This window comes from Ursus arctos, unplaced genomic scaffold (assembly GCF_023065955.2).
Source record: "Ursus arctos isolate Adak ecotype North America unplaced genomic scaffold, UrsArc2.0 scaffold_12, whole genome shotgun sequence".
Lineage (NCBI taxonomy): Eukaryota > Metazoa > Chordata > Mammalia > Carnivora > Ursidae > Ursus > Ursus arctos.
Window position 1 is genome coordinate 47,762,836 of NW_026622786.1, and position 17,540 is coordinate 47,780,375.

The following is a 17,540-nucleotide window of genomic DNA, read 5'->3' on the forward strand; positions in this document are numbered from 1 at the left end:
GCTGAGGCAGACCCTGAAGCAGCTAGACGCTGGAGGCTGTCTGCTGATTGCTCTCCCAGCAGCTGGGGCCCAAAGTTTTTCCTTGAAGAGTGATCTGAATGGGGCATCTCATGTCTACCACACCCAGCAGTGACATTGGACTTCTCTGCATGGCACTCTGACTAGATCAACTGGTGAGACCTGGCAGGCAAGATGACATTAGTATGCTGTCCCCACACTCACAATTGTAGACCCCAATCTCTGAGGTATTCTCCTGTTTGAACTTTCAAAAATGTATCCCTTTTCCAGAGTTTCTGAACTAGGGACAAAACGACTGTATTTAAAATTCAAAAGTGCTGTTCACATTGAAACAGCTACTATGCCAATAAAACTGCGCTTTCAGCAGTTTTAAAATTTTTAATTAAGTCTTTTCCATCAGGCGGGAACTGAGACAGCTCCTTCTTTCCTCTCTATCCAGGAGATTTCAGGAGAAATTAACCTTCCTTTTCTAATGTGAGTTCTACTGGCCCTCTCCTGGTTCCCTACCTCTCCCTCCTCACCTGTTCCCCTCTCCCCTCCCCTGCCTTGCCTTCTCTCAGGCCCTATGGCTTCTTTCCCTCTCCCTCTGATTTCTCCTCTTTCTCTTCTCCTCTCTCCCTCTGAAGTTTTGGTCACAATTAATCAAACTTGACCACTGTGGGGCTGAGGTCCTGATCCATATCTTTGTCTTAGAAAATATTCTGCAAAAATAGTCTCAGATTAAATTTTTACAAGGGAAGTTTGGAGGAAAAGAAAATAGTGAAAGCCTGATTTTTATCCTTCATTTTATTTGGATTTTAGACTAGAAAATATATTCTACAGTCTGAAATACCCCAAGCACGTCAAATAGCTGTAGGTACGAAGGGATATGTTATAACCTGTCCTTGACAAACGATAACCAGTTCCATCCTGGTCAGTGATGAGTTTCCATTAATGGGCTTCCTTATCCCTCTAAAGGGAGTTTGGCAGTTTGGTGAGTGCGTTTATCTGACCAAGCGCAGATGTGTGTAACCTAATAGTGCTTTGCTGTAGTTGTCACAGTGAACTCCCAGTTTAAATGTCACTATCCACTGAAATGGACTTGAAAACACTTGTAGTGCTGAATCACACTTTAAAAATTTCTGGGTTTGTGGTTGCATTTAACTATGATTCATCAGTTACTGGGCCATTTGTTCTTGCTCCATGATAGATGGAGGGTTGGTGACGGGGGGGGGGGATACAATCCAGCCTTCTGTTTATTCTTATTTGTATGAAATACTACATTTTAGAAGTGTTTAGTTTAGGGGCACCTGGGTGCCTCAGTCGTTAAGCGTCTGCCTTAGGCTCAGGGCGTGATCCCGGCGTTCTGGGATCGAGCCCCACATCAGGCTCCCCGCTATGAGTCTGCTTCTTCCTCTCCCACTCCCCCTGCTTGTGTTCCCTCTCTTGCTGGCTGTCTCTCCCTGTCAAATAAATAAATAAAATCTTTTTTAAAAAAGTGTTTAGTTTTATTACACAATATTGCCTTTAAGAATTTTCTTATAGCATCAAGTAGTAATATTTTTGGCATGAGTAAATTACGTGTGCCTGGGTAAATGATTAAATATGCACATTTTCCCAAGTACCTGACCTTCTAAGAGGGCAGGTCCCACAGAAAGCATTTGGGTTTTGCTTATCAGAGATGAAAGATAAAATGAAAATGGAAGAAAAAATGAGAAGGGAATAAATAGTTTTACATAACAAATAACTTGGGGTACAAGGGTGGGAATAAAAGGGTCTAGGATCTGGCAGAGAGAGAAAAAGAGTGCAGAGAGCAGATGAAGTTTGAACAGCTACTATTAGTGGTGGAACTTTGACAAGACGGAGGCGTCTACAAAGGATTTTTCAGACTGTCTGCTGTGATGGGCTATAGGTTATCCGCCTTGGGTAGTAAAGAATATTTCAGGCCATAAAAACTCAGTAGCTTAAAGTGGGGGATCAGCAAACCATTTTTGGCCAAGGAGCCAAACCCAACCTGCCACTTTTTTTAACAGCCAGGGAGTTAAGAATGGTTTTTATATATTTAAATAGTTGAGAAAAAAAATCAAAATGAGAATAATATCTTGTGCATTGATAATTTTGTGAATTTCAAATTTTGGTGTCCATGAATAGTTTTATTAGAACACAGCCACACTCATTTATGAACTGTCTATGGTTGCTATAGACACCCAGATCACATGGCCCACGACACCTAAAATACTTATTATCTGGTCTTTTAAAGAAAAAGTTTGCCAACCACTGCCTTAAAACAACTGTTTATTCCTAAGGATCTGCAGACAAACTGCAGCAGCTCTACTGATGTAGGATGGGCTCAATTGGGCCGCCCTGCTTCCTTAATGAAGGCCTGTTGGTTGGCTCAAGTGGCTCTGCTGCACATACGTTCATTCTAGGGCCCAGGTGAAAGGGGAAGAAGCCACCTGGGAGAATGACAACAGATGGGCAAGAAGTCAAGTGGAAATGCCATATGGCCAAGCACAAAGTCAGAGTAAGGAAATACACTCTACCCACGATGAGCCATGCTACAGGAAATGAAGAATAGAGGCCAATAATTCAAACTCCCACAACCACTCTTCCTCTGGGACTCTAAAAAGTCTAATCCAATCACGGCATCAGGCTCAAAGTTGAGGTTCTTATGATCTATGTCAGGTCCAAGTGCAATTTCTCTTAATCCAGAGACCTATGGACTTAAAAAAACAGTAACCCCTCCGTATCCTCCCCTAGTCCCCACGCAATGTACCCAATATACAAATAGTGAAACAGGGACAGGCTAATCACATGGCAGCCATGGTTCCAATAGCAGTCCTGAAAATCCAACTGATGAAAGGCAGCCAGCTCACCCCACTTTGGGGTAGGGAATACCTGTTGGTCGGGTACTGCTTCTGAGCCACTTGATGCTTCAGAGCACAGGTCCAGTTTATTACCCACAGACTTCGGCTGCATCTTCGGTGAGCTACATCACTATCCATCGTTCTCACTGTCCACTTCTGACGAAGACTTTGGAAAACATGCTCCTTTTTGATTACTGAACAGTCTTCTCAGCCAGCTTCTTGCTTGTAGAAATGTGAGGGTCTACAGTCCTTGTCAAGCCGCTAACAGTCTCAGTTTCTTTTTTGCTCAGACTGGTTCTGTCTTCAGAACTTTATGGGTTCTCTATATATTTGATGCAAGTCAACTCCATTTGTCAAAGCCACACTTACAATTCCTTTTTAGACCTGCCTCTCTATTTAATCAGATTCTTTGGGTCCATCAGGCTTCTATGGGACTCGAGTTTATGCTTTCTAGAAGGTCTTCACAAAGGTTTGACTCCGCTTCCTCAGTTCAGCCTATGTCACCAGGTAATACGTAATGTTCACGTATTTGATTTAATCTTTGCCTTGGAACTCAATCTTAATTTGAGGATCTTCTGCTGACTCTAGAAATTGGAAATAAGAAAACAATTTATTTTTCAAATAACAATATATTTACACTCTACACTAAAATTTTTTTATTAAAAATCAGATCAATATGTTTTTATTATGAATGTAGTATATACTTATAAAATGGTTTAAACTAATATTGAAGCTATAAGAACTAGAAAGTTAAGGTTTGGTTGCAATGGAATAGAACTTACAAACAGACTCTAATATATATGGGGGATCATATATCATACAAATATAAACACAAATGAGTTGAGAAAGAAAGAAAAATTCAGTAGTGATGCTGAGACAATTGGCCATCCAGATGGAAGAAAGTTAGAACATTATCTTGTACTTATCTAAAAGTAAATTTTATATTGAGTTTAAAGCTAAATATAAAAAACAAAGCTTTAAAACATTTAGAAAAAGATGTAGATGTATTTGTTAATTTTTTAAACAAGACACAAAAGCATAAAAGAGGAAAGAATAAATTTAAGTACATTAAGATTAACTTCTGTATGTCAAGAGACATAAACAAAATGAAAATACAAGTCACAACTGGGAGATCATGTTTGCAATGCAAATTACTACCAAAGGATTATTATCTAGACTATATAAAGAACAGGGGCGCCTGGATGGCCCAGTCAGTTAAGTGTCCAGCTCTTGGCTTCAGCTCAGGTCGTCATCTTATGGGTAGTGGGAATGACCCCCTATCTGACTCCACGCTCAGAGAAGAGTTTGCCCGAAGATTCTCTCCCTCTGCCCCTCCCGCCCACCCTCTTTCTCTCTCCCCATCTCCCTCACCTTCTCCCTCTCCCTCTTTGTCTCTCTCTAATATAAATAAATAAATCTTTTTAAAAATAGAATATATAAAGAACAAATACTACACAAAAGTAAAAGATAACTCAGTAGAAAAGTGAGCAATAGAAACAGAGTTTATGGAAGAAAGCCATTTGAGTGAGCAATAATCATGAAAAGATCCTCGATATTACTATTAATTAAGAGAATGCAAATTAAAGCAGTCGTTGGATGCTCCTTGGCCATTATCAAACTGCAAAAATTTTAAAAGCTGATAATCTTAGGAGTTGACTAAAATGGGAGAATAGCAAAACACAGTGACTTGATGTTTAAATTAAGTTGCAGATTTATTCACTAAGACTCAGCAGTTCCACATGTAGGTATATGCCCTAGATAGACCCTCATAAGTTGGCACGAGGAGACATACGTAAGGATTTTGTGGCAGAAAGTGATAGCACTTCACCAAACCTATACCCTCCTTTTCCTGGGCCTACAGTTAGACTACGTCTCCTCACCTCCTTATCATTAGTTGTGGCCCTGCAACTGAATTCTAATAATAGGTGAGCAGAATTAATGTGCAACACATCCAGACCTGCCTCATAAAAAACAGCCACACATAATCATCACGCTTATTCTTCTTCCACTGGCTTGAAGCAAACAAACAGAGACATTGAAAGCCATACGATGAAAATAGTAGAGTCTTAAGATGGAAAAACCTGGGCCCTCCTACTTGGAGGAAAGCCTTCACCAATCATGAATGTGCATTTTGGTCTGTATGTGAGCAAGGAATAAAGTCCTATCACGTTTGAGCCATTGGGGGATTTGTAAACAGAGTACCTAATGTTACGTCAACTAATATAAATGCTTATTGCAGCATTGTTAATAATAAACATTGGAAAAGCTCATCAGTAGGGGATTTAGTAAATTGTAGGATGTTCATGGGATGTAATACTATTCTAGAGTTAAAATTAATGTATTTGATCTATGTGTGTCAATATAGTTAGGCCTTGAAAATGTTAGAATTAATTCTAAAATAAATACATACAGTTTTAGATCTTATATGCACATTTATCAAAACATAAGGTATGTTTGGGAAGCCATGTAATCTCTCAGTCTGAGTTCCTGCCTCTATGTTGTTTTTATCAAACCTGAGAGATCACTGATGATAACATGTACTATCATTTTATGTACCAATTAAGTAAAAACACTACCAATTACACTATTAGAAAACACTTTCTTATCACTTTGAAATTCTATTTAATACTTATGGAAAAAGCTCTCAGACTTAATTATACATAACTTGTATCATTTATTATATTCCTATATAAAAAGGAAAATTGGTTAAAGTCCTTCTAAAATATCTTCACTTTCAGATTCCAATTCTCTGGAATCAGTTTTTGATCTGTGTCATTTGACATCCATTTTCCCCTACACGATCACATCATGTGTGCCAGCAAAATTATTGTTGATGCAGCAGTTCAAGGAAAAAAAAATGCGGAGAGAACTAGAGCCTTTAGTTCTGGGCTTTTAAGAAGGCTTTGCAATCAGGTAGAACTAGTTTGCTTTAGAAACCCACTTAAGAAGTGTTGTTAAACATTTCTGATACATCCCCTCCTCTATCTGTCCCTCAAAACCAGTTGGTTCAGAGTAAGAGTTTAAAAAGTGTTCTACTATCACCTCTGGAATTTTCTTCCATGCTGCTGACACTCGTTCTGTAAATTTTGATTCTGACGATTCTGATGTTTACAAATGCACAGGCAGCAACTATACGTCATAACCGCTGTCTGGTTGACAGTAGCATTTCCATGTAGAAATTCCTTAGGAAATGTATACGTGTTTCAGAATCCAAAATCTTGTGGAAAAAATCAACAGAAAAAAACAGGAAAAATATAATGATTTTCTTGTGAAAATTCAAGCTTAACAATCAATGGGAGACGTTACTAATCAATCGTTCTTGCTTAGAGTTGTTGCCATGTTTTATGTGAGTTCCCAGCCCTTTCTGCAGCTCCTAGTGAGCCGTTCTTGCCAATAAAATAATTATTAAGAAGCTCGTAAGTGCTGTATATTCACACAAATTTTATGAGTGGTGTTCCATACATTAACCAATTTGAGTCCTTAAATCAGCAATTTTGACCTCTGAATGTGTGTGGTACTGTTCGTCTTGCTAGGAAATCCAAATGTTACGTTATTCTAATACTTCCCAGCAATATTTACTGGCATTTTGTAGTGTCTGGATATTTGCTATCAGTACACTTTGTAAATATTTTAACAAAAGAAATGCAACAGAAAGAAGATGAGAATATTGTTGCGGAATACTATGGAACGAAATTGGAAATTATCTAAAATACGAATTAGCAAAAGCAACGTTGATTTCAGCATCACAATCAAGGCAAGCTGGAAAAATAGTTTTACTTTGTTGTTGTTGTTAAAGAGTTTCTATAAAGCAGCATGTACCTTAATAAACTTACAGAAGTTGAGGTTGCTTTGGACATACTCTTAATTCAATCAAACCGACATCAGTGCAAAATGGAAGAAATGTTTTTAACATCTGGAATATTTGTATGAAACAAAGATCAAGATTATCAGATGGGTCAAATAATGTTTTGTAGTTTAAATTTGCATTTTAAGAGTAGTAACTTTTTAAATATTAAATATTTAGCACAATCTTTCTTTAAGTGACGGTTATTTAACTTCATAAATGTGTCCTATTACGACATCTATATCAGGTAGAGACTTACGAGTTATTACAACATACTGATTCATGATGTTGACCATCATTTGCTCATTGTCTTTTAATAGGAAACCTCCGAAATTCTCAGTATAACCCTACCATAGTAAAATGATTCACTATTTATTACTATGGTCACTCATTATTATTTAAAACACATAAATAGTGTGTTATGAAAAAGGCAGAATAACATAGTTCAGGGAATTCCTGAAAAGTCCCCTAAAATCTAGTTTTTCTTTTATGAATCTCAAGGATGAATACTTATTAGAAATTTGGAAACATTACCCAACAGCAATAATAAGATACTTTTGATTGTAGGATGCATTTCAATTTCAGTGATGTTAAAATGTGAAAAAATGTGGGTCTTAGAATCAAGGAAATGCAGTATTAAATGAAGACATCATATTAAAAGATAATCTCTCTCGCTATCCTTCTAGGTCTAAAATATTCAGTGAGCTTATGGTTTAGAATTTTCTAGGAAGTAGAGCACATTAATAATTGCCCAGAATGTTAATTAGTCATGTCTCTTTTTTCTTCTACTTCCTCTAGTCTTACCCTAATAGATAGATTTTTGTTTTGTTTTTTGGTTTTTTTAGATTTCAATCATCTGTTCTACTTTAAGTAAACTGTGACCAAATTTTCTAGTTTTCATAGTGTTCAATGATATTGGTTTGAACTGTTTTATAAGTATATACTGCCTTCATCAGAAAAATAAATTGATCTGATTTTTAATAAAAATATTTTACCACAGAATGTAAAGATATTCTGTAGAATGTAAATAATTTCTAAAAATACACCTTTCTCATTTTAATTTTTCCTCAAAACAGCAGATGGTATAAAACCAACCACCCAAAAACCATCTTTTTGTCTGCTTACTTTTTTAAATACGATGGTAACATTAGCGCTAAAAGAAGGCCAAGGGATAACAGAGAAAATGCTTAGTTTACCTGATAATCACGAAATCTATATTGCCCTTCCCTAAATGTCCTCGATAGTAATATTCTCAGAGAAGAGATTTTTTTCAAGTATTTTCTGAGGGCTGAGCGATAGTGACCTTTGGGATAACTCCAGGCTGTAATAGTATCGTTCATTCCTTTAGAGTTTTTGTTAGTCCCATTTTACTTTTTTATTGTAATTCCAACCTTACGAAGTAGGGAAACATAAACCTACACAGCAGAAGCAAAGTACAAATACACTTAACTAAATAGCCTTTGATAGCTTCATGTCTCTATACTTCATTTTCCATTAGGGAACCGAAATCCAAAAATGGCTTTGCTGACCCAAGATTGTTGATTTTAGTAATTGCCGGTCCCAGAATTTTAATCCCAATCCTGTCCTTTGCTCTCCTTTGCGGTTATAGGACAAGTCACTTAGGCTCAGTTGTCCCTCCTTTAAGAAGGGAGAGAACTACATCTCAGAGGAGTTCCATGAGATTTCCTGGTTGATATCTGCAAAGTGCTTTGGCAATTAGCGGGATTGACAAATTGACAATTACTATTAAAGAGAGCAGCACAGTTAAGGGGTCTAACTGGAAGACTGGCAGCCTGCAAAATTTTAGGTTGGTCGTGAGAGTTATTATGAGAGAATGGCTGCTTTCCGAAAATGTATATTTAAATATTAACAACATTTGAAGAGCAAATACTCCCAGAGATAAACATATGCTTTGAATCCACAATTACTTATGCATCTTCCCTCTGCCTCCTCCATGTCTGTGTTTTTAAAATTCTGTAGGTGAAGGACTGAGGTTCTGTCTCAAGGTCATTGAAGCGGCTGTGATTTTATTAGTATGCTCACTGAATGTGCTATAGAAATGTAATTTAAGGCATTAATATGTACACACTAAATAAAACCACACAGGCTGTGGGAAAGTTATTTATGATGCTGGAATTTTACCAGTTATGGAAATAAATAATATAATGTGTGTGTCTCTGGAAACAATGTAAACTCGGCTTACTCAACAGAAGCAGTAAAAGAAATCTAAACAATTCTGTAATTCTATGAGGAGGGTAATTTCACTGATGACAGCTTTCCATAATTTTACTCTTGTAGATAGCAAATAATTTTCCTTATTCTTTATTTTATTACTATTTTGAATTGCACTCCTTGTTGGAGTTTCACCTTTTACTAATAATTCTTCGGGAAATGTATTTTCACTGTTTTTCATATGGCAGTTACTGCTGGCAGTACCTAGTTGAAACCAACAGAATTACAACTCTCTTCAATATCCCTACATGACATGAGTAATATTTCAGTTTAATCCAGGGGCGTGAATTGAGCCAGGAACAACCATTTCAATTTCTACTGCCGTTTGTTTAGGCTTACCATGGACTAGCTACCATACCCTCTCTCGGCGAACCATATTAAATTGCTTACAGAGACCTGCTCAGAAAGCAAAAGGCATGGCTTTACTATTCTCATGACATGCCTTTTGCCTAATAATCACGAAAGCTATAAAAAGAAATCCACTGCAAATGCCCCCCAAAAGCTCCTTACTGCTGCCCAATAACCAAGTTCCAGCGAGAGAGTTAAACAGCTATTAAGACTACTTCACTTTTATATAACATAACGTTTAGGACACTATTCCTTAAGAACCAGTAGATCTCATCTGTAATAATAGACCAGTCCTATACCCCTGTATCCTCGTTCATAACAATATGACTGTGCTACATACTTACCAAGTAAAATACTGAATGCGCAATGATCCATTTTCTCGATAGTTCTGGAATTAAGGGCATTGGTTTACAAATGACTGACTGAGGTGAAAGGAATTGTTTATAGCCAGGGGAGAAAATAGGTTGAGTGCCCAATGCAAAGGTCTTAAGTAAAAGGGGGGATATGTGCTTTATAAACCCTATTTATTTCCCCTTAAACTACCTAATGTGCTTGTTTGTATCAAAAACCCACTATTGGTGAGGATATTGTCAATGAACTGAAACAATAGATTTTGCTGCAACTAACACATAGTAGGAACACAGCAAATGTCGGTCAGGTGAGTGAATTGAAAGCATACGGTTATGACCCATTCCTTTTAGCTGGAGAGAAATATGCACCACCACATACAAAGATAATGAAGGAATTTTATAAATTGTCCTGATTTTTAAGAAATTAAGGCTTCAGTGCTTTCTGGTAAATGAACAGAATAGTTGTTGCATCTACTGCTAAATAAACGTGGCTTGTTTTGGGCAGTGTGATGAGTAAAAAAAAGCATAAGTGAACCCAAAAAGGGGGTGGCTGGAATTCTAGTCCCGGCTTTTCCACTAATCAGTTTTGGGCAAAGGACAATAAGACTTCAAAAATCTGTGTACTGGGCAGCCCTGTGCATAACAAGGAACTACGCGGTATTTGATGTTATAACCTGTTCTAACATGCTGTGGATCTCTGTTGGTCCAGACATGCTAACTTTCACAATATAGAAAAAGATATTTTGATTATTTCTTGTTACTTCTTTCATATCAGCTTATAACTATTAATTTATACTTCATCACCATTGACCAGATTTGAAGAATTAACCGATGGCTCATTTATTGAGTAGATATAATGTAACAAAGTACTAGCCTGTTAGCTAATTCTAGCATTAGTCCTTTGCTTAATTCTTAAAAACGGCTATTCCCATGTCTTCCTATGTTTTCATCATTTGTGTGTGTGACGTGCCACGGCTCGGTCATGGGTACAGTATGTGGAAAAGGACAATTTGCTTTCTTTTGGTCCCTGATGACAGCTGTGGAACAACCAAAGGATGTAATCCTTGGCTATCACTCGGTAATGCTGTACAACATTGAAAAAATTATACTATTTGTTATATTGAAATGTGTGCTGGTTTCGAGGAAGTAAGACTTTTCTGAAATTATTGAGGCTGACCCATTTTCACTGCTCCGAATTTCCTATCCTATGGCACGGATCAGTGCGCGGAAGCTTCGTAATTCCCTGAAGGCTTTTTAGTACATAGGTAGTACCACTTCTTTATACTCAAAACCTCTTGGGGGAAAACTACTAGATGTATCATCTGCTTAGTTCTGCTCTCTTCCCTTCTTCAACTACTGCTCTCTGCTCCCAATTCTGCATTAGCAGGAATATCTCTTAAACTGATGTCTTCATTTTCTGTTATTCTAATAATAGCCAAAGATACTCCTTGGGTCTTTTGTGCTTAACAGACTGACAGGTCTTTAAGCCTATAATAAATTTGTCCTAAAACCTTTTCCTGTGAGTCTATGTAATCAGTTTTCAAGGCACTGCCCTAATTTTTGTAAATGCAAAAAAAAAAAAAAATAAATAAAAAATCAAAACCCAAAACCCAAAACCAAAAACAAAAACAAATCCCCACATTACCAATGTAACATGAAAACTAAGTATGATTTTGGACTTATAATGCTTTGGTTGGGTTTTCATTTGGCAGGAGGATGCATAATAGTATTAAAAGCAGATTTAGCTTTCTAATTATTTTATAGAGATTAGTATTTAAATAAATTCATATTTCCCATTAGTTATCAACTAAAGTTACTGTGACCTGGGAATTTAATTCAAATCAACAAATTTTATTGAGCTTTTGCTAAATGCAAAGTAGTGCCATAGACACTCATGAGGAATTGACTGAAACTTTGTTTTCTAGATGCTTTTAGTGTAGTAAGAATGATATACTAAGTTGACCCACAAGTTGACTAGAGTCAAGTAAGAGCAGAAGAGAAATAGGAATATTAAATTCAAAGGAGACACAGAACATCTAGATAAGATCCTCTAGAAAGATGGCTTTTGAGGTGGGCTTTGAAAAATGGAAAGGATTTAAAATGAATCATCATTTAAAATCATCTAAAAGGAAGAAATACACCAAACAAATGCACCCAGGTTGAAATATGTGAGGCATGTTTGGAGAACAAGCTGCCAATCCGGTTGGACTATACATAGGGTTTGTCTAGGCAAGTAATAAGAACTGAAACCAAGGGGCGCTTGGGTGGCACAGCAGTTAAGTGTCTGCCTTCGGCTCAGGGCGTGATCCTGGTGTTATGGGATCGAGCCCCACATCAGGCTCCTCCGCTATGAGCCTGCTTCTTCCTCTCCCACTCCCCCTGCTTGTGTTCCCTCTCTCGCTGGCTGTCTCTATCTGTGTTAAATAAATAAATAAAATTAAAAAAAAAAAAAAAAAGAACTGAAACCAAAAGCCAAATTGGGCCAAATTATCTTTTCTAATGATCTTAATGTTCTTGTGTGATGTGGTATCATTTTGTTACATAGTGACCCAGGTTTATACATAAAAATTTCATCAAATCATAGTAACGAGAACCAGCGTTCGATATAATGTTTATAATTTCATGGATAATTCTCCTTCTTATGTAATTAATTTTATAAAAATAAACATATTGATCATTAAGAATAGAACTTTTGCACAATTAATGATAAGGAACTCATCAGGAATTAGAAACAAGGTTTTAGGACCTTAAAGTCTTATTAAACAAAGCTAAAAGTGACATAGATTCTAGATTAAACTAACCATGAAGCATTGAATCTGCAGATTATCTCCACATCATCATGAGATCCTCCTAGAATGATCATAAAGAAAGCAAAAAAAAAAAAATGTATAAAATCAAATGATAAAGTGAATAAGAGAAAAGACAACAGCCGGTAAGGAATGCCAACAATGTTTCAGAAGACGAGAAGCAGCTGTATGTCACTGAATGTGATTTGAGTTTGTTATGATTTCTTAAATGACTGGTAGAGGAAAGAAGTAAAGGAGGGGGAATAAGAAATCAAAAGAAGCAAACTGATTCATGCCACTAGCATCATAAGGCTTAGGAATTAGAGATGCCAGGTATCTTTAGAGGGGGGAGAGTAAGGATTAAAGCAAGTAGGAGGACCCCAGACCTCTTCCCTTAGGCCCACAGCCCGATGAGTGTCTCTCCCCAGCAGAATAAGTTACTGAGATTCTATCCACCTATCCATCTATCCATCCATCTATTTATCTGTTATGGGCTGAATTGTATCCTCTCAAAATTCATGTTTTGAAGTTCTAACCCCTAGTACCCCAGAATGTGACTATATTTGAAGGCCTTTAAAAAGGTAATGAAGGAAAACTAGATTGTATGGGTAGGCCAGTCTGACTAATCCAGTATGACTTGCGTCCTTATAAGAAAAGGAAATTAAGACATAGACACACACAGAGAAAAAGACCATGTGAGGATATAGCAAGACAGAGGCCATCTGCAAGCCAAGAAGAGAAGCCTCAGAAGAAATTAAGCCTGCCAACACTTTGACTTAGGACTTCTGGCCTCCAGAACTATGAGAAAATAAATTTCTGCTGTTAAGCCACTCAGTCTGTGCTGCTTGGTATGGCAGGTCTAGAAAAATAATACTCTATCTACTTATCTATCTATCTGGTTTATGATAATTCCTAACAAGGAATATAAAACAGGGTAATTGAGAATAACTGCTTTGCCATAGAAGTGGGTATGAGAGAGGATCTTTTTATTTAGCGCGATCAGGAATAACCTCTCCTAGGAAATGACTTTAAGGTTAAGATCTGAAAGGTGAGCAGAAGCCAGTCATGCAACTATTTGAAGGAGCATTTTTAGGCAAAAGGAAGTTAAAACACAAAGACCCTCAGGTATAAAGGAGCAGGGCTGGTTGGGGAATAATCAGCTTGGCTAGCGTACCGTAAGCAAGAAGGGTGGTAGAATGAGGTAGTTTTGGGGATGTAAGCAAGGATTACAATATAATCTTATCCTTATGATAAATTTTTCACTTCTGCCTAAGTATAGTGATCTATACCTTGGTCTGTAAACTATGAAAAATAAGACATTTTATTTACTTTTCTAAGTCTGCTTAATTCATCTCCCAGTCCTCATCCTACCACACTGGCTGGAATTTCACCTCATTTGTTATTTCTTCTACTCTCACACCCACTCAAAGTGTTATGTAAAGGTTCTAGGGTCTTGGGCAACACCAGTGCCTCAGGAAGTCTCCTTCAGTAAGTGGTCATTAGTCAGCAGGAATTAATGCTGAAATACATTTTATCTCAGTCTTCGAGGTCTCTTGGGATTTGAAGGCTCAGCCGCTTTCTTGCTGAGCTTAGTGTGTGAAACTTTAATGAAGCTGGAGGATCTTGTGCCTTAGCTCTAGGCTCCAGCAGTGGCCACAATTCCATCCTTTCTGAGGTTATGTCCCTTCTGATGTCACTGTTTTGAGCACTGAGCAAGACCCTGCTTCCAATAGGACCCACAAAAGCCATCCTCTCACCATACTGAGATAGGAAAAAATCTCGTCCTTGCCCTCATCCTCTCCCTTCCAAACTCTCTTAAGAGCATCCCTTTTTCTCTCCTTCCTTACATAATCTTTTCAAGGAGTATAAGCTTTCACAAAGGAGAGAAGGAGCTAGTACCTTCCAGCAAATTCTAATCTGCATCCTGCAAAAGACCCTGAGGATATGAAATATAAAGAGCCTGGCTATCCAGCAATATTTATAGTAGGCAAGACATGGAAGCAACCAAGTGTCCATTGATGAATGAGAATAAAAAAGTCATGGTGTGTATATATATACATATATATGTGTGTGTGTATATACATGTGTGTGTGTGTGTGTGTGTGTGTGTATATATATATACATATATATATGTATATATATATATAATGGAATATTATTCAGCCATAAAAAATGAGAGAGATGTGCCTTTTGTGATAACATAGATGGACCTTGTTGGCCTTGCATTAAGTGAAATAAGCCAGAGAAAGACAAATACTGTATGATCTCACTTATATGTGGAATCTAAAAAACAAAACAGAAAAACCCCCAAACTCATAGAGAAAGAGATCAGAATGTGGTTACCAGAGGTGGGGGGAGGGTGGGGAAATTGGAAGAAGGTGGTCAAAAGGTACAAGCTTCCAGTTATAGGATAAATAAGTACTAGAGAAGCAATGTGTAGCATGACAGCTACAGTTACTGCTGGGGTATGATACACGGAGAAGGTGTTCGGAGAATGAATCCTAAGAGTTCTCATCACAAGGAGAAAATAACTTGTTTCTTTTTTTCCCCCATTTCTTTTTATTGTATCTATATGAGATGATGGATGTTAACCAAACTTATTGTGGTAAGCAGGTCACACTATACGTAAGTCAAACCTTTGTGCTATATGCCTGAAATTCAGGCAGTGATGTATGTCAATGATACCTCAATAAAGCTGGAAAAAAAATAAAACAGAGTGGAAAATAACTACATTAAAAAAAAAGTCTGGCTATCAGTTTGAAATGAGGAAAAAGAAGCTAGAGAACAACCCCAAATCACAAATTAATATGTCAATTATTTGGTCTCACTAGCTCGAGTGAATTTTTGCTCCTTGTAAACAATAACACCACTTAACTAATGAAAACATCAGGCGTTCTCCTAAAAACTTACAGTGTTTATAAAATTCACTACCTTGGCTTAGAATCTATAATCCCCCTTTTCTCACCACTCCCTGTCCTCCGACATGTGCCGGTTTTCTGGGTAATAGATCCTTTGGCCTGTCTAGAAGTTTTAGTATAGTACTCGGCTGATTTAGTCACCTATCTCTTCTCTTGGGGACTGGTGGCTATTGGCGCTGACTCAATCAGACCCTCCTGACTTTTCTTTCCAAAGAATTTAGACTTTGGCTAAGTATCTTTCCAAAAAACAGGAACACATGAGCCATACAAAATCAAGAACTTCAAACCACTGAAGAGTTAATAGGATAAAACATCGCAAGAGAAGAGCTATTCTAATTTGGAAAAGTCTCCCCAATGAAATATGTTGTACTCTTCTCTCGGTGATCTTAAATCGGTCTTCGTGCAGAGTTTACAGAAGACATACTCTCCAGACAGTCCTTGAAGTGGGGAAAGCTTTTATTTTAAGGCTAAAAAAGATGGATTTTCTAAATTGTCATAGGTTGTGGTTTAGAGCTGCATTCTGCATGGTCCCTCCGCAGCTTGTGCTTCTCATTATGTTGCTGACAGCTTCCCAATTGGATTAAAATCCACACTCAGAGTTCTCTTATCTTTAACCTTCATCCCCATGACTCCCTGCTCCACAGAAGCTTCTCCTAACGCCTCGTTCTAAGTCTGGGGGCTTCTTAGACGGGTACGTGCACAATAGAAGAAAAAGGCGATTGTAGTCTTTTTCTGATCTTTAACATCTAATTTCTACATGCATATTAAACACAGAAAAATGAAAAAGTAATATGTTTTATAATACAAATGTAATCTGGTCCTTCATTCAGCTTTTAGAAAGTGGTAAACCTTTGATGATTCTATGTGGGGCAACTTACTTTAAAAAGAAGAAGAAAAAGCAGGCTTTGCTATACAGTAACGCCTCGTTCAAATACTGTAAAACAAGGCCAGAGCAGTCCAGAGTAGATTAATTACTCATGTAATGGAGGCCTACTTCTCAATAAGTCAAATCTTTAACCCTTTTTTTTTTTTTTTGGTTTGTTTGTTTGTTTTGGTTCAAAATCTTTTGGAAGGTATATGGCCCCTTTAATCAGAAGATGCTGAAAATAATTCAATATTCTTTTATTCAGGATAATCATTCACAACATCCAGACGATGAAGGGAATACAGTCTTGCTCATTTTGGCTCTCCATCTTCCTTCCTTGCTGTTTCTCCGTCAAATCCAGACTTACCTGTAAGGACAGGTGTATTTTTGCGTTGTCTCCATTCTCCTCATCCCGCTACAGTGCTCAAAGTTTTGATGCCTTGCTGAGAGTAGGGAGATCGGATACACAAGTCTATTAGGAACTCTCTAATAAATGTAGCCAGGGGTCAAGAATAAAGTTTCTTGATTTTTCAGCAGCTATTTAAGAAGGTGAGAGATCTTAAGAAAATCCTCATTTCCTGCATTTATCTAAGAATAAATTGTTTTCTCTCAGAAAAAAAAAAAATAGAGGGAAAGAAAGGGATTCCAAGGAGTTCAGTTGTGTAGGAAGAGAGAAGCATTAGAGAGAATACAGGCCCTAGGCAGAGGCTGATGTTTCTTCCCTAATCTCTCCCAGGCTCTAGCGAACTTTAAAAGATCAGGGCAAGGAAGAGAGAGAGGGGAAAGAGAACTACAAGACTCCTGGACCCAAGGGAAAGGGAAGACATGGATCCATTGACTCCCCAACCAAGTACTTACCGTGTATCAGGCAACATGCCAAGGGTAGCAGTCATTGGACTATTACCACCTGAGCCATTCTTTGCTTTCCTCCCATTCTCTATATCTCAGGGGAGTTGCGCCCAGCAGGCTGCTGTATTCTCAGGCTGGCTCCCATGTCTGGTGGCTTCTGGATGAGTTCAGCTAATGGAAGACAAGGGATGGAGATTGGAGGGTGAGGCATTTCTCCTTCTTTCTCTCTGTTTCTGAGAGCATCACTGTCAAGTGTGTCCTCCTCGGACACATACTGGCTGCAGTCCAGCTTGCCAAAACCAGCATAATCCCTGTGTTCCCTGTTCTCTCCTTCTATCCTTTTGGCGTAGCAGTAGAACTTGCTTCCTGCTGCTACTAACCACTAAGTTGCTTAATCGTTCCCCGTTTGTCTATCACATTACATTTGTAACACATTTTCTGTATTCCATTTCCTATATAATACACTCATGGTGTTTACACACCA

General features: G+C 37.7%; 1 long non-coding RNA gene across 3 annotated transcripts in view; it reads right to left on the bottom strand.

Moving 5' to 3' along the window:
- Positions 1–802: 802 nt before the first annotated feature.
- LOC113254533 (uncharacterized) overlaps positions 803–17,540 on the bottom strand; it is a 158,599-nt gene continuing 141,861 nt past the window's right edge. The window contains exons 8-11 of one of the 3 annotated variants that reach the window (XR_008958806.1): positions 17,066–17,227; positions 12,440–16,650; positions 5,907–6,081; positions 803–3,448 (exon numbers count right to left, since the gene is read on the bottom strand). This is a non-coding gene — a long non-coding RNA (uncharacterized LOC113254533). The remainder of the gene's footprint in view (positions 3,449–5,906; positions 6,082–12,439; positions 16,651–17,065; positions 17,228–17,540) is intronic. The other 2 variants (XR_008958802.1, XR_008958804.1) reach the window with 2 other exon arrangements.